The sequence below is a fragment of the Manis javanica genome, chromosome 9 (genome assembly GCF_040802235.1).
Source record: "Manis javanica isolate MJ-LG chromosome 9, MJ_LKY, whole genome shotgun sequence".
NCBI classification, from domain to species: Eukaryota; Metazoa; Chordata; class Mammalia; order Pholidota; family Manidae; genus Manis; species Manis javanica.
The window spans coordinates 13,508,736-13,527,060 of NC_133164.1; the positions used below are offsets into that span (position 1 = coordinate 13,508,736).

An 18,325-nucleotide genomic window follows, 5' to 3' on the forward strand; every position below is an offset into this window, starting at 1 on the left:
ATCCCTACCACTAAGAAGCCAAGATGGCAGTCCACTGGTTTTAAGCACAAGTAAGCAGGGATTTAACCAACCAAGACAGGAATAGTTTATTAAGATTCTATAATGTAAATGATTCTAAGTTTCTTATCTTATAAAGATTAAATTCCAAGGCCATTTTTGTAGCAAGTAAGTACATTTTGAAATTTAGAGTAATAACGTTGCCATTTTTTATAAACTGTGACCATGAAATTATTTCTATGCCTAGCATTCTTTTAGTAGCCATATGACTAAGAAGGTACCCGTTTTAAAATTTTCACCCTAATAAAAATTTTAATGCTTTAAGATAAGAAGTCTGATGCCAGTATTAGAGAACTTTTTGTCAATTCAATAAAGATAAGGAAAACTAAAATCTGAAATTTACTGAAGGAAGGAAATGTACTAATACTGAATATTTTCCATGTATCAGGCACTGTGCTAAGTGCTTTATGTACATATCAAATATAATTCTCAAAACCACCCTGTGAGGTAAATATTATCCCCGCTTTACAGGAGAGGAAACAAAGAATGGAACCAGGGGATTCTCTTTGGCTACAAAATGTTAGTCATTTTTTGTCATTGAAGAAAGGCTTTATTAAACTTGAATTTGTAGTAAGATTAATTTTGATTTCTAACTATGATGATTTCTAACTATGATGGTCCTCTACTCACCCCCAATTTAAAAATACATGCAAAAATGAGTTTTGTTACTGTGGGATCATTTGATATACAATATATACTTAAATATTAAAAGTTGCATAAGTCATATTAAATGTAATGTGTATGTAATATATCACATGGAAAATTGATTTTAATGTAGAATATTTTGCATAAAATTGACCTACATGGGCTGAAAGCTTTTATTAACTTAAAGAGCTTAATGTAGTATTATTTCTGGTTTTGTTGGCATGTGGTGTCTATTATCAGGCATGTGGATGCACTCAGTTGAGCACATGTGTGTTCATACACACACACACACACTATATTCCTTAAACTACATTTGGAAGGAAAATATAGTCATAATTGAAAGAGTAACTTTTTCTTTGTACTTTAGATTTTCATGTCTGATTTCCATAGATGATTTTCATTTGGGTCTCATTTCCTTCCCACCTTAAACTTTAAGCTCTGCCCTCCCCTTTCCTCTTCACCTAGACTGAGACTCTCAGAGTATTTTGCAGCACATTGTCTTAATTTACATTTAATGACATTGTCTTTGATTAACCCCTTTATTTGTTTTTTTTTTTAACTCATGCATGTGCCTATAACAAAGAATTGTTCCTTGTGGCAGTTTGATGTGCTGGAAAGAGTTATTAACTAAGAGTTAGAAGAATGGTAGCCTGAGCTGGAAGCCTGTTGCCGCCACTTACTATATGTCTTTGGGCAAATTCCTTACCTCTCTAGCCTCAGTTTCCACATCTGTAAAATGGAGATAATACCTCCTCCAGGGCTCATGGGAAGATCTGGTGTGATAAACCGCTATGTAACTAATAGCTAACTGCAGCGAGGACTGCCGTATCAATTCTCCCTCTTTTTAAAAAACTAACATACCCCAGGTTTTGATGTTTCCGCCTAAAGCATGTCACCTGGATGCAGGGGCTGCAGCAGCCATCTTGTGACCAGATACAAGAGAAAGGCCCAGAATGTCAGAGAGATCTTGCTTTTGCCTTCTCAAGCCTCAGGACTAGCCCTGGGCTACCAGCCTTTAGATTTTTTCTCTGGCCAGAGGAAAATAAACCCCAGGTGTTTAAGCCACCATTACCTGTGCTTTCTGTTATGCGCAAATAAATTCAGTCCCTGCCTGAGACACTAACCTCTAATGAGCTGTGTTGTGTGCTTAGACCTGTGCTCAGCACTATTGTGTATTATGCTCTGTAATCCCCAGGAGAGCCCTCCTGCAGCAGACGGAGCTGCAGAGCGATTTAAGCAGTTTTCCCAAAGTCACAGGGCTTTGCCAAAGGCTATGGTCATGTTCTCAGGGAGGCCTCATCAGTTGATGTGGTTATTTAATTATTGTTAGAGATATGATACAAGACACACCCCAAACCAAAATTTTTTTTCTGGCTGATATCTGCCAATAATTCTATCGCTCTGGTCACACCAATGTCGTTGAATTAGGTAGGGCCCACTTTGCAGATACTCTGCCTTAGAGCAATCATCAGGAAATTTTGCACTTTCTAAAATCAGACATTCTATGGATGAAATTTTTTTCTTTAATGACTTCAACTAGCAAGTCCAGGATTTGCAAATGTTCCCATGTAAATAATTATGGATATGATCTGTGACGGAACTTTGGAACCTAGCTCACCAATTTTTCTGGGTGGTAGAGTGGACCCAGAATTGTTTGAGTACAATCTTGACCCTGCCCTCAAAGATCCTCTGTGAGGATGTGATAATGATCAAGCAATGGTTTCTAGACATTTACTGAGTGCTATGTTCTAGGCATGATTGGAACCATTTTACATGCATATACCCACTGTATCCTCACAATAACTGAGATAGGTCACATAATAATCTCTGTTTTTCTGGTGAGGAAACTCAGGCCAAGAAACATTAAGTTACTTGTCCCGAATTTCCTAACTGCTACTAAGTGACAGAAAAGGAATTCAAAGCCTGGAATGCTAGCTCTAGGAATATGTCCTTTCTCATAAGAGAGCATTCATTGGTTATCTAAGCATACCCTCACTGTCTCAGTTGGTAACACAGAATCACTACACTTCAGAGTCTTGCCAGAGACCTCTCACCCCGTGTTCTAAAATGTGGTTGCAGGATTGTCTTCACTGAGAATTTTCTGAAGAATGTGAAGTGTGCCCATACTCCTGGCTCAGGTCAGCAGCGTCACTGAGAACTACGTTGTTTGTTTCCTTTAGAGTTGACTTTACCATGCTCTGTCCTTTTGCAGTTGAGCTGCTTTGAGGATTAGTACAAGAAAGTTCACAAAGCAGTTGCCCTTGTCTAGCTCGGATTAATACATAGTCTATAGGCACACACCTGATCATCTACATTTGCCCTCTTACAGCACTAAACTATGTTTTCTACCTTCATCTTGCATCAACCTACCACTTCAGCATTTTATTAAAAATAATAATAATAATAATAATAATAATAAGGGAGAAATGTGGGATTCACATATAAATCAAGTATAAAAATCAAATGAATAATCATATCTGACTTGATTGTTTAGAGTTCATGATGCATGATCAAAACCGAAAGTTTCTGTGATATGACTGCCCTTGCACTGTTCACCATGTAAGAACTTATTCACTATGTAAGAACTTGTTTGTTATGCTTTAGAAGATTGGAGACTGTTGAAAATTAGGCTTGGGCTTGATTAATGATTGTGCATTGAGTCCCCTATACAGAATTTTATTGTTGTTAACAACCATTTGATCAATAAATATGAGAGATGCCCTCTCAAAAAAAAAAAAAAGAAAGTTCACAAAGCTTTTGTGTTTACTATAATGATCTCGCTGGAAGTATTTTCTGCTCCATCACACAGTGTCGTTACATGAGTGCAATCCAACACAAATTGGCTAAAGCAAACTTAGAAGTATTGGCTCATGGAATGGAAAAGCCTGGATGTGCTTCAAGGCTGCCTGGTCTTGCTCACATGATGTCAGGGGCACTTACTTTTGCTCATTCCATTGCTCTTTATCTTGACCCCATTCTCAGATTATCTCTGCCCTTGAGATCTCTGAATAGTAGCCCCAGCTCCAGTACTCATGCTTTTCACGTGCAAATTCAGAGTCTCTTTCCGGGAAGTCCAAGAGGTCTGATGAGCTCTGACTGGGTCATGTGTTTCTCCCCAAACCCATCTCCTTGGCCAGGGGATTGCAATGCATTCAATGATTTTGTTGGAGTCACACATTCAACCCCAGTGGTGGGGGTGGGGAGTGGAGTCAAATCCGCAAGGTGCACATAGATCATGGGTGGGTAGAGGATGACCCCCCAGAGGGAAATCGTGTTTAGTTATCTGAGTAAGAGTAGATGGACAGTAGTCAGCAAAACCGGTAGCTCTACTATAATCTGCTTTGTATACCTGTGGGCAAAATTCTGACTTGATTTGACTTGATGGATCCTGTGTCCATTGTACCTGATTATGTCTCCCATATAGTAAGAAGGAGACTTGGCATTATATCTGCTGACCACCTCCATTAACTGTAAAAGAACTATGACATGCAGGCAGAAGCTTTATTTCATTTTCTTGGTATTATTTTCTGTTTATATTTCTTGCCTCATCTGCTCATGTTTTCTTTTCTACTGTATATATTTTTATAAGCTGCTTTAAAATTCTTTTGGAAAGAAAAAGTATAGAGAGCCTTTAAAATGTTATTTTTAATATTGGATATGTTAATACTGTCTACATGTCCAAGCTTAAGATTCCAACAGCCAATATCTTCCCAGAAAAGATTAGCAAAGCTATTAATATGATTCCTATTTATAAACTGTACCAGAAAAAATAGAACATATTTTAGTCTCTGCCTAAACAAATTATTCTCGACTTGTCTCACTGATAATTTTCTTTTCAGCTTTGAAGATTCAATTGAGTCATCAACTTTCCTCCTTTGATGGTCCCTTCTCATCCCCAGATCCCCAAGGTCATTGGTGTTCGTCCCATCACGCTCCTAGTATTTGTGGGAATAGGTTCCAGAGGGCGGGGGCGGCCTCATTCATGTTTGTATTTCCAGCTCCTAGCACAGTGCAGGAGTGAGTGTTCAGTAAAAGTCCACAAAAGAAGGGAAGGAAGGAAGGAAGGAAGGAAGGAGGTTATTTCTTACTACTAACCTAGAGAGTGGCTTTATCACAAATGACTCTGCATTAGTATTATCTATGGTTAGTGGTGGACATGGTTAGTCCTGTATCTGGCAGGAAGAGACCTCCACGCTACCAAAAGTTCTGATTAATTTCTTAATCGTGTAGTAAAGGATTCACAAAATAAGTAAGAAGACTGTTAGAAGGCAAGGTTCCCCTTAATGTCCTTCTATGCACACGCAGAGATCCAGTCATTTTCTTAGCTGCCTGACAAGTTTGTTGCCACCCCAAAGAAGTCCTTGAGAATGGCAGTGGCGCCAGAATCTCTGTATAGTATTTGGTTGCCTAATTATAGGGGCTTTAAGGGTTTTTGGAGATTGGTTGTCTCTGGGATTCACTGAAGTTTCCCATTTCCTTATAAATATGTTTGGTAAAAACATTGCCCTCTTGGATGTCAAAGGAAGTTAAAAAAAGAAAGAGCCTGAAAGCAGTCACAAAGTAACATGCTCTCAAAACACAACTATTCATTTGAAGGTCTGTCTCTTTAGTCTGAATCTAAATTCTCCAGTCAACACAAACCTGAAGTCTGCTGTTCCTTCTCTGTGAATCCTTCTTGCCTCAAGCTATGATCTTCAAGGAGCGTTGGACCTGCATAGTATTTCTTGTATTTTATGATACTGTTTAATCTGTCTGAAGGTTTAGAATGTCATGACACCAAACAGACAGCATTGCTATGAGCCAGCTGACACAGATGAGAAATCCCCTATGACAGGAAGTTCAAATTCTTTCCTACCTTTTAGTTGGTGTACATTTATAGCAGCTATTTATTTGCATATTTTAACACATGATTTTGAAATTATTAGACATATCTTAATTTTTAAAAAACCTGAAAGAAAGAAGCTGGCTTGAGATACTTCCCATTTTCCCCATCCAGTAGTTATCAAGAAGGCACTTACATGGCATTCTTAGTTTGGGAATGCTACAGCATCTAGTGTCAGTGCTTACATTTCAAAGAAAAAAAAGAACTCAGTTTCTTTCGGAAAAGAGGTGCATAAAGAAAAGTAGACTTTCAAGTCAATTTGGAGCCTAATTTCCAGGATTTCAGGTCCAGGATTTCAGCAGGTGGTGCTCCTGCCCTGGGGCCAAGGTTCTGCAGGCTCGGATGTTACTTCGATGCTCCTCCATCACTACAGTTCCTCTTCCTTCGCATGCTGACCCAGAGCTCGCTTCATGCAGTGGAAAGACTCGCATTCACGTCACAAAAGGGAATCATTCTGTTCTTGTGTGTGACATTTTTCTTTCTTAAAAATATTAGTCCTGATTGCAAGTTGCAGCCATCTCTCTCTTCCTCCACAGTACATCTCGAATCTGTTTGCTTTTTCCATCTTCAGCGCCACCCCCACGTGAGTCCATATGACATCTTCGCACACCTGAGACACTGCCATGGCCTCCATTGTTGCCCCATCACCTTAAAATTTACTCCTCACCCAGTAGCCAGAGGGGGCCCCTTGACATAAATATTAAATCGGGTCACATACACCCCTTACCTGTGTAAAACCCTTCAATTGCTTTCCATTCCTCTTGAAAGAATGCCTAAATGCTGACTGTTGATTTCAGAATCCCACAATTCCTGAACCAAAACTCATCTTGACCTCCATCTCCCCCCCCCAATCACTGTTCTCCAACCAAGCTCTGCTATTGGCAATCCCTAGAAGACCCTCTAGGTCACCCACCTTACTGCCTGTGCACTTCTTGAAACTTTTGCCTGAAGCACTTACGTTGACTTTTCTCAAACTTTGGGTCTCCTTAGACAGGGCACCTTTCGCCATCTTACATAAAAAAGTAACCCAATTCCTCTATCCCATTATCAGTGGTGTGCTGGTAAATGTTGAACAATCAGCTCTCAGAGGAAGGGGGTGAATCCCTGATTGCTGGTGTTCACTTACTTATGTGGTGTAAGTACTACTACCATAGCTGATTTTAAGCTATCCATGTGAAGTCCATGAGCTGACAGACTTTCTGAAAAATGAACTATTAGCTCTTGTGAGCTGATGTGCACTGGCTCCAGCGTACCACTGTAGTGTTTTCTATCACACGCGACTGCTTATTTCCTTCGCTGCACCCCTGAAAAGCTCTAAGTGTGTGTATTTGTACATTTGCTTTTTTGTCTGTCTGTACAGCTTAAAGACACATTAGGTTGTAAGGTCTAGGAGGGAGGGTCTATCTCAATCCTAGTCTATTCTTATCAATGTAGTGAGTTTCCACAAATGATTTATGAATTAGTGTTAAGAGCTCATTCCACATAAGAGGGTTTTCTTTTTCACAGCCTTTAACTTTTCTTTTTCCTAAATGATAAAAAAATTTTTTCCTAACTGAAAAAAAATAATTCCTTATTCCAAGGACAAAACTCTTCTTTTATTTATTTTATTTATTATGGTATCGTTGATATACAATCTTATGAAGGTTTCACATGGCAACATTGTGGTTACTACAGTCACCCATATTATTGAGTCCCCCCCACACCCCACCACAGTCACTGTCCATCAGCATAGCAAGATGCACAGAGATACTACTTGTCTTCTCTGTGTTACCCTGTCTTCCCCATGACCCCCCACATCATGTGTGCCAATCATGATGCCCCTCAATCCCTTTCTCCCTCCCTCCCCACCCCTTCTCACCCACCCCTCCCCTTTGGTAACCATTAGTTGCTTCTTGGAGTCTGTGAATCTGCTGCTGTTTTGTTCCTTCAGTTTTGCTTTATTGTTTTACTCCACAAATGAGTGAAATCATTTGGCACTTATCTTTCTCCACCTGGCTTATCTCACTGAGCATAATACCCTCTAGCTCCATCCATGTTGTTGCAAATGGTAGGATTTGTTTTCTGCTTATGGCTGAATAATATTCCAATGTGTATATGTACTATATCTTCTTTATCCATTCATCTATTGACATTTAGAATGCTTCCTTGTCTTGGCTATTGTAAATAGTGCTGTGATAAACATAGGGGTGCATATGTTTTTTTTGAATTTGGAATCTTGTTTTCTTTGGGTAAATTCCTAGGAGTGAAATTCCTGGGTCAAATGGTATTTTTTTTTGTTTTTTGAGGAACCTCCATATTGCTTTCCACAATGGTTGAACTAATTTACATTCCCACTAACAGTGTAGGAGGGTTCCCCTTTCTCTGCATCCTCACCAGCATTTGTTGTTCTTAGTCTTTTTGATGTTGGCCATCCTAACTGGTATGAGGTGATATCTCACTGTGGCTTTAATTTGCATTTCCCTGATGACTAGTGATATGGAGCATCTTTTCATGTGCCTGTTTCCATGGACAAAACTCTGTTTACTGCTTTTAAAATTCAGAAGGCCAAGAAGTAGAAAGGTTGTTGGGCAAAGAGGGCAGAGATGGAGAAAGGGCCGGCAATGTGGCACAAGTTGGAGTATGGTGTGGGGAGAGCTCATAGTTTGAACCCCTTGAGTGAAATGATCTTTTGCCTTTATGTTAATTATAAAAGAAGCCTATATCCAGCATAGAGCACATTCTGCCCTTTGCTATATAAAATGTACGTATCTCCTTCACCACTGAGTGTTGATAGCCCAGCACAGTGCCTGGCAGATAGTGGGTATTCAAATATTTATTGGGTAATGAATGATGTAGGAGATCATGACTTTGGATTATAAGGGGCATTCTACAATGATAGGAGTATTCCAAATTGAAGCTAATAATCATGTGTATAACACCTACTGGTAAAACAACTTTAGGCATTTGCTGTGTGTGGAAAACTGGCGTTTCAGCATTCTGGTTCAGTCCACGCTCCCAAATAAGCCTGCAGGGGTGCCAAGTCCAGGCCCCGAAGCACCACCTTCTAGCTCACCGAAGAGCACAGGCCGAGGAGGCTGCAGAGAGCAGATGGTACCAGGGGTCGGGGGGGAGGATGGTACACGGCTGACACTGCCCTGCAATCCTGAGAAATTCCCAGTATCCTGTGCGGCAGAAATGAAGCCATTGTCCTTGAGTGAAATCATTCACCTCAAAAGCAGTTAAAACGTTCACCATGCCTGCAGTCTCTCCTTTCCAAGCCTTGCCATGGACTGGCCAGACACATTGCCGCCATTTACATGAAAGAAAGAAGGGGGAGCGGGAAAGGAAGGAAGGATGAATCTTTCTATTAAATGGCTTTTCCAAAGGAATGCTGTTCTGTGAAACCAGCTTCCTTCACATCACTAGAGTTTTCCAACACTTGTTTCTGTTAATAAACAGACAGATTTGAAAGATCTCCTTGTTCAGATGTTTTTTTTCTTTCGTTTTTGTTCTCTGCCATTCTATCACAAGTTTTGCTTTTTTCACCTAAAGAAAACCCCACAATGGTTTGTACAGATGATACTAATCTGTATTTATAGTATCTTACTTTACTTAAGGCTCATTTTAGTTCTTACAGATGAATGACTTTCAGATGTATGAGCAGATTGGACAAGGCTCTTGCAAAACTGGTTGTCAAGTCCTAAGTTTTGTAGCTGTTCCAAGAATCTTTGAACTTAAAAAAAAAGATCCCTGAAGGATAAGATGTTTTAATTTTCAGAAAAATTCTTATGCTTCGCAAATACATCATATTCACAGGGTACTTTCAATTAGTATCCAACTACTTTACATTTTTTGGCTGACCCAGCCCTCTCAATACCCTGAAATCTCTCTTATTACCCTTGTTTTATATTTGGAGGCCTGAGGCCTGAGTAATTTGACTCAGTAGCAGGGCAGTAATAGAGGTAAATCACCAATGAACCAGCCTATCTTATCACTCAAACTTCCTAGCAACATAATTTCTGAATTTACCAATATTGAAAAATTTCTTGACTGTGCAAAGACATTTTACATGATTGTAAAAATAGTTAATTTCTCATAGTATATAAAAAAAGAATATATATGCACACAAAGTATTAAGCCATAAAAGTAATTTTTTAAATGTGGGGCCTAGTAAAGATAGGGCAAGGCAAACCAGAGAGGGCTTAACACATCATCAGGCAATTAAATGTTCAGGAATCAATTGTATGTAAAGATCAGATCCTTACTTTTAAGAATTTTACTATCAACCCAGGAAAACAGAGAACATCGGATTGATGCTAGCCCAAAGAACTAGCGTCCTTGTGCAACCTACAAAGGTCTACAAGATGGCAAAGTAGGGAATTGATTCACAAACGTCAGAGTGTGCTCAAAGAGGTCAGGATAACCACGTAAGGGCTTCTGAAAGGAGGTTAGTGTCGCTTTAGGTCACGAGATAGTGAATATGCGCCTTAACAGAGAGAGGGAAGATTGGCCTAAGCAAAACTCAAAGGTACAAATTTCCAAATTCCCTTGAGAAGCGTCCTCACTTGTAAACCGGACTGTCCCTTTCATTCCGGCTTTTGACCCCAGGAGAAGGGGAAGGAACACAACTACTTCAATGCGACTCATCTCCCTGTCAGAAGAGGCCGGGTGCTGGAGCCCTTGCAAAGGCTTCGGGGAGCTTCGCCAGTGTTCAAATGTGAGGAATTCTGAGAGGCCATTGACAACATGTCATCAATACTGCGCAGGCTGCCCAGGTGGGAACATTGACCCGATAGAAATGGCAGACACTATAGGCCAGCCCCGCGCCCACCCCACCCACCAGTTGTTAGGCATTTGCCAGCGCACCGGTGGGGAGGAGCCTTTGCAGTCCGGGGACTATGATGGTAGCTGTGTTGAGGGAAGGAAAGGAGACTAGTGAGAGGGGGCAGAGGAAATGAGGAAGGGGTCAGAGGGGAGGGTGGCAGGAAACCAAGGACCTTCCCGAAGAGTGAGTGAGTGCCCGAGGAGTCAGTAGGAAAGAGCTGCATCTAGGGGGGAATGGCATCAGTTTCTTTCCCTCTTTAGATCAAAGTGGAGGTGCTGTGAGCTTTGTGTTACATGAGAGCTAAATGAAGATTTTTTAAAAGTCTGGTTATACTCTGCCCCACTCCTAAACAGTTCTATAAAGCTAAAGTTACGGTGGCTTTGCTACATGGCCTGACCACTTTGTTTTTGTGTTTGTTGGAGCAGATCAGAAGAATTTTGGCCCTGCCGTAGAGACCCCTGCTGCTCACTTCTGATCTAAGGTAGTGAGGATCTCATTACACTCAACTCTCCCCAGACAGATGTCAGCTCTGCCCCCCGACTGCCTGATTCCCTGTGAGGAATACAAGGGCATGTTTGACTGGCACATAGTGTGGCTGACCTTCATGTCCTTGCTGCTTCTGGGCAGATCTAGCCCAGTACATACCACACCCATGATCTGTCCCCGACACCTGCCTCTTCTCTCACATTCCAGACCTTGCTTATCATCTGAGTAGTTGCTCAAATGAAACCTTGAGTGTCATCTCTGGATTTTGTGTCTCTCTCACCACCCCATCTAATCAGTCAACTTAATATCATTAGCATCTGTTTCCATGTATCTTCCTTATGGCAAGCTCTCATTTGGAAAGCACAAATCTAATTGTGTCCCTTCCCTGTTGTTTTAAAAGTTTGCTAGATTTTCATGATAAAGTTCAAATTCCTCACATCAGCCCAAGAGTCACCACAAAACAAGATTTCTTTAGTCCTCTGCTCTCATTCTCTCAACTCCTCCTTAGCTGCCCTCTGTCCAGCTCCTCAGAAGTCAGGGCCTTTCACATGCTGTGTCTTCTGCCTGGAATTCCCACTGACTCCCCCAATGCTTCTACCCGACTCCCCCTCTACCTGCTTCATTGTCTAGCTAACTCATGCTTATCCTGCAGACCCCAGCCCAACATCACCCTGAAAGGAAGTCTTACATGACATGCAGATTGGTTCAGCGGCCTCTCCTCAACCCCGTCTGTGCTGCTGCTCCTATGGCACGTGTGTATATTTCAGATGCTGTCTTGTCACACAGCTGGGCACCTGTTTGCCTCCCTTACTATACAGCAGGAGCCATGTCCTCTTTGGTCTCATGTCTCCTTTGCCCAGCCCTTAGCAGATACTTGAGAAATATTGCATAATTGCTGGTTGTGGACTTGATTTTCTTTGTAAGTGGGATAGCAGCCTGAAATTGCAGGAGTCATATATTTAATGTGTTGCAGAATTAATATAATAGGGGGAATGATAAGTGCTTGGCTTTATTGTGTGGCACCAAAATGCAAGGGTTGGAAATACATTAGTAAAAGGTTTCATGGCACTTGCCATGTCAATAATACTGATGCAGAGAAGGAAGTTAGCGTGATGGGAAGGCTGGCCTGGGTCACCAGGACATCAGTGGGGACCTCAGGGCCAGTAGCTTCAGAGAAGTACTGTGAATGACAGAGCAGTGTGAGTGGGGAGGAAGCTGGTGAACGTTTAATAAGTACTGGACGTGCCAGATGCTGTGCACACATAAGTTCCTGACATCCTCACAACTATTCTATGAAATAGGTTTATCTCAAAAAAATATCCATGAGAAGTTGTATTCTTTGGGATAACTCGATACTACATTGAGGCTTTGCAAGTACACATGACAGGGTAGAATCAGGTTCCACAGGCCCAGGGAAGGCCAACAAGGAGCCGGGTTTGTGCTGTTATCTGACCTGTCCCTGTTCCTCATGGCCTGATGGAAGCTTCCATTTCTAGGGATGTGCTGCCCCAGGCCCCACCCACACGGAGCGAGGGGAAGACTGGGGATGAGAAGGAAGGTCCCCTTTGGGGCACTTGAGTTTGTGGAGTGGTGACTCTCCCTCTCCCTGTTGAGGAAAGAGGGGATTTTACCTGCCCCTACACCTGATCTTCTTACAAGGTTGGTGAAACCTAGTCTGTGCCTCTCACCCCCACGGGACTAATGCTCATCTCATATGGAATGTCGCTGAGTACTGCATGGGCAGGGGTATGGGGAGAGGGCAGCCCTGGGACAGTGTGGTCGTGGGACACTCTCAGTGCCTGCCACTGGTGTGGCAAGGACATGTGAGTTCCACAAGGGCCAACCGATAGGAGGACCAGGTTCCTTCACCTCAAAAAAAAAAGCTCACTTCAGCTAGGTGTTCTTATTTCTGGATAAAATAGTAAAGAAATCTGTTTGTGCTGCTAGGGAGACTGAACCGGACCTGGCCCACCAACCCTGGTTCTCCCAGGCCCACTCTCCCTTTACGGAGCAGAGAAAGGCCACCATTAGTGAGGGGCTGAAGCTGGAGACACTGGCGTTTGCAGACACCAGATGGGACTGAGAAGGGAAAACGTCCCCGAGGCAGAGGGAGTAGGGCTTTCTGAGGAGACAGGCAGCAGATGGGGTTTGAAACCAGAGATTTCAGGAATAGGCCCAATGCTGAGAGAGAGTGTAAGAAAGATCAGGTGGGAGGGAAGCATCCGTGGGGGACATCTTTCCTTTGGGAGACCCGAGTCTTCAAGGATGAAATGCTTCTTCCTACACTGACTGAGTTGCTCTTTTGAGATCTGCCTGATGCTTCTAAGAAAAACTCCCTCATCATTCACTGATGTGGTAGGAGGGACTTTATGCTATAGGATTGTACTTTTGCACATATTATAAATGGATAGATTTCTATGGTACTCGTTAGATTTCCAAAGTGAAGAAAAAGGAGAAGTTGAGATCAACTCCTAGGTTTCTGACTTGCGTGTATTGTCTGCAATTCATCTTGAAAAAAGGGGATAGTGGGTGTAAATGGCACACTGCTGTTGTAAAGTTCTTACATTAGGTGATATAAATTCAAAGTAAACTGTGATAAGTTAAGGCTGTGTATTGTAATCCCTAGAATGACTATTAAAAAAAATACCAAGAAGCAAAGCTATAAAGTCAATAGAGGCAATGGGATGGAATACTAAAATTTATTCACTTAACCAAAAAGAAGATAGGAAAGGAGGAACAAAAAACAGAACAAATAGAGAAAACTCCAAAATGTAAAACTTAAACCCAACTATATCAGTGAATACATTAAATGTAAATGGACCAAACATTTCCATTAAAGGCAGAGATAGTAGGTTGTATTTTTAAAAAGGCCCAGTTAAATGCTGTTTATAAGAGATTCTCTTTAAATATAAATTACACAAACAAGCTGAAAGTATAAATATGGAAAAGTATATCCATGCAAACACTAGTTATAAGAAGGTTAGAGTAGCTGTATTGATTTCAGGCAAAGAAGACTTCAAGACAAGGAGAATTACTAGAGATGATTAGTGTCATTTCATAATGATAATAGGACAATTCCTTAAGAAGACCAGGTAAATCTGCCCTTGATAGTATCTACCTCACATGCTACCCCCTCTCTACTTTTTCTTATCCTTTGGCTCAATTTGGTCCTCCTAGTTTCTTGGCAAGATGATGTCTCTCCCCCATGCCAATCCATCCCAGCTCTAAGCTCCTTTTTTTTTTTTTTTTAAATAAGGTCACTCTTTTAATTAAAAACCTTTAATGGCTCCCAGTCACTAGTTGGATGGAGTTTGGGTCCCCTCTTCAGCTTGCTATAGTGGTCCCAACCCAACTATCCAACTTTGCCCCTTATTGATCCTTCCTCATCCTTGACCCCATTCACAGCAATTACTCCTGTTCCAGAACAAGCAATGCCTCTCTCTGTGCTTACATCCTCTGCTTGCCAGAAATCCCCTCCTTTCACTTCCTCCACACGTTCATTAAGTATCCTCTGTACTTGGCCACAGGCTGTATATGAACTGGCCTCAGTTACCCTCCCTCGCTCATTATACTCTAGCCACGTTGGCCTCAAATACTTCACACTGGAGTGAAGGGTCTTTGCATTTGCTGTTCCTTCTCCAAGGTATGCTTTCCTCCTATGTCACTGCATGGTAACCCCTTGAGCCAGGCAGGCCTCAGACCCTGTGGATGGAGTCCTTTCCTGACCGCCCATTCCTAAGCAGCACCCACCCCCTCACTCACTATGTATCCTGCTGCTCTATTGCGTCCACACTTCTCTTTATTGTCTCGAATACCCTATTCCTTTATTTGCTTATTGTGCGTCTCCCTGCTCTAGAACATAGACTTGGAGAATGGGCATCTCATGGGTTTTATTCACTGATGTATCCTCAGATCCCAGAGCACATAGTAGGCAGCTAGTAACAATGAATGAATGGTAGGTAGATGAGGAGATATTTGGTATAGGGGAATTTTTTACTGATGTTAAATTCTTTTCCTGGGCTTTGGGCCTTCTTTGTCAGCACCTTCCAAATGCCCACTCAACCTCGTGCTCTTGCTGCCAATCTGACAGCTGCCTCTTCGACAGTTTTCCTCCCCAGCTCTCAAGCCTTCCTGTGCACTCTCCACCTCCACCAGCAGCAGAGTTGATTACTTCTACACTAGTGTCTGTCTGCCTGGTGGACTGTGACCTCTCACCTAGATCCTATCTACATTCAATGCCTGTCAGAGAGGCACTAACAGAAGGCACTTGATAATTGCTGCTGATCAGGTCTGTGAAGCCCTCTAAACATAACACATTTTCATGGGCTTCTTAAAATGTATTGCCTGGTCCACTGACAGATGAATGGAGAAACAAAATGTGGTCTGTACATGCAATAGATTACTATTCAGCCTTAAAAAGAAAGGAGTTCTGTCCCATGCTACAATGTGGATGAACCTTGAGGACATTGCCCTAAGTGAAATAAGCCTGTCACAAAAGGACAGATACTGTATGTTTGCACTTATGTGAGGTCCCTGGAGTAGTCAAATCATAGGGACAGAAAGTTATTGGCAGTTGCCAGGGGCTGGGGGAAGGGCAAATGGGGAGCCCTGTGTCGTGCAGACAGAGTTTCAGTTTTCCAAGAGGACAAGGGTCCTGGAGATGGGCTGCACAACAATGTGAGTGTACTTAGCACTACTGAACCATACACTTAGAAATGTCAAGACGGTAAATTTTATGTTATATGTTTTTTACCTCAAAAAAACTCCCACAGAAATGGTTAAGGTGGTAAATTTTATGTATATTTAATGAAATTAATTTTTAAAAGGGGGAAAATATATCACATAACTGTGTATTATATATATGTATATATACTATATACATACACATATACACATATATACACACATACACACATGCACACACAAGGATATATATATATATAGTGTGTTTACTTGTACTGGAAGTTTAAATTTTCTTTGAAACATTTTCCACTCTGATTCTACTTGAGGAATATTTAAGTAATGAGAATCTGGAGATTGGCATTGTGGATCCTGTGATTTCAATAAAATAACAACAGGCAGGGTTGGAGGTGAGCACTGGAGTGTGAGTTCCAGGGAAGTACTTGCCTCTGACCATGACTTTGACCTTTTAAGTCATTACTCAGGAAGAGCCAGAATCCATAACTCTTTGAGGGCTCTACGGATCCCTAACAAAGAATCTCTGTTTTAGTTTGATTACATCCAGAAGTTTCAGATTGTAACAGGTTTTCTTGGTTGGCCTAAAAAAAATCAGCTTGTGTTCATGTTCTCACTGCGGTTTTTGAGCATATGCAAGTTTGGTATCATCTCACTTTAAATTCAACATCATTTCACTTTTCTTAAGACATCCCTTCCCTTCCCTTTTCTGATTTTTTTCAGAATTCCCTGTCTCGCGTTCATTCAGTAGCCTGTTTTCTTTTGAGTGAAAAATGTTTGACAACTTACTCTTTGGCTGCAAAAATGCTGAACAGGTTTTAAACACTTGGATTTCCTGGCTGGCACGAATACATTGCCTTGTTATATAAAGGGACCCCTTACACCCTTGAAATTCCAGGGGAACATTTGTGTTAAAGCTTCACTGTTCTAGGATTATTGGGTATCACATATAATTGCTATGCACATTTAGCAATGACAGGAACAGCGGAGTTATTTACCGTGAGTACAAATGTGGCTGCACAGAGGAGAGGGTGCTGGGCAGGCCTGCTGTCCTCATTGTGGGGCCAGTCTGTCCTCTGCTTCCTGCCAGGGCTGTGAGGGCTGGCACAGAGCCTTGGCACCGAGATCAGCAGCCCCTTCTCCTTAAATTCAGGCACAGCACTTCAGATTCCTGGCACATGTTTGTGACATCTCTTCTCGCCTATATCTTTCAGTGCTTACGTTCCCCTCTAAAGCCTGCTACTGAAAATAGAGGCTTGACTCTGACCCAAGTGTAAATTTCAATATTCAACCTAAATCAAAATGAAATATTGTATAAGTGGTATTATTAATGCTGTTAATAATTTATACAATAATTGTTTAATTATGCAATTCATTGTCAATAACACTTCTTGAGTGTCGCTCTGTTTTTGAGTGCTTACTCTGTGTTGTGCCCTATTGCTTTACATTGACTCATTTAATACTCCCCAGCACCCTATGAAGGAGGCACCATTATCATCCCCATTTATCAGATGAAGAAACTGCAGCAAGGGGAGATGGACAAACTCATCTGAAACCCACAGCTGGACAGCAGTGGCCCTGGGGTTGAACCCTGGTAACCTGCCCTGGAGTGTGCGTCCCAGCGTATGCTCCACACGGCACAGTGCCGACAATACATCAGAAAATCAGGGGTGGGGGGGTGTCTGCCCAACATTCTTATGTTGAAGCCTTAACCCCCAACATGATGGTATTTGGAGATAGGGCCTCTGGGAGGTTTAGATGAGGCCTGCTTCCTCTCTTACCACCATCTGAGGTGACAGTGAGGACTGGGAACTTCCCCAGGAAACTGGAACTGCTGGCACCTTGATTTGGAACTCTCCAGCCTCCAGAATTGTGGGATATAAATGCCTGCTGTTTAAGCCACCCAGTCTATGATATTTTGTTACGGCAGCCTGAGCCAATACAGGGGATGGTGCAGTTTAATCAAATCAATTTGGAAAATGCCCTATACTCACTCCCTGTCTTAAAGGATCACAGTGCCTGTTAGGGAATCAAAGGCACTGAAACATCCTGCAGTAAAGAAAGCTATTTAAATTTGCTTAACCGATTGCTTCTCAAACCTTTTGGACTTTGGAACACCCCCTATTGATGAATACTTCACAGAACACACTTGGAAGGTGCCACTGGGGTGAAGCCTCCTGTAGGACTGGGTGTTTGCTTCCAGGTGGAAGGTAATTGCGTGGTGAAGTCAGAGCTTGTGTTGGGGAAGGTAGGTGAGATCAACAGCACAGAAATAAGGCAGGCAGAGCCTGCGGAACACAGAGCAGAGCAGACGGCCACAGCCCAAGGACGGTGGGTGGTGCCACAGTGAAGAGAATGCAAGCCTGGATAGTCCAGAACATCTGGGGAAGAGAAGGGGGGAGAACTGGAAGAACTTGTGCTTGGGGTAAATCTGGTGAGAATTCACGTTCCAGAGCAAAGTTTAGGGCCCGCCCTGGAGAGAGGATTTTAAGAACAGAAAGGACAGAAATTTAATACAGGCTGATTTCCTAAAGTTGTCTTAGTTTCTTTCCAGGAAATTATAGGATATGAGCTCAGATAAAAAGCCCAGTTTAGCAAGTGAACAAGATCTTGTTTAGCCAAGACACTTCCTAATAAATGTTTGCTGAATATCCTGAAAAGACAGAAAAGGGGAGGATTAATTACTCAATTTGGATTTTGTGCTCTTAAAATGAAATGTTAATTATTGGTTAGTTTGATATTGTTAATTTTTTATG

At 41.9% G+C, this 18,325-nt stretch overlaps 1 protein-coding gene and 1 long non-coding RNA gene across 4 annotated transcripts in view; one reads left to right on the forward strand and one right to left on the reverse strand.

Moving 5' to 3' along the window:
• Positions 1-18,325, reverse strand: part of CLDN10 (claudin 10) — a 99,859-nt gene that overhangs the window by 46,848 nt on the left and 34,686 nt on the right. The window lies entirely within an intron of this gene.
• The window catches only part of LOC118973617 (uncharacterized), a 56,044-nt gene continuing 55,044 nt past the window's right edge, over positions 17,326-18,325 (forward strand). For 2 of the 3 annotated variants that reach the window (XR_012121001.1, XR_012121000.1), the window contains exon 1: positions 17,327-17,779. This is a non-coding gene — a long non-coding RNA (uncharacterized lncRNA). Of the gene's footprint in view, positions 17,780-18,325 lie in introns of all 3 variants that reach the window. The other variant, XR_012121002.1, reaches the window with a different exon arrangement.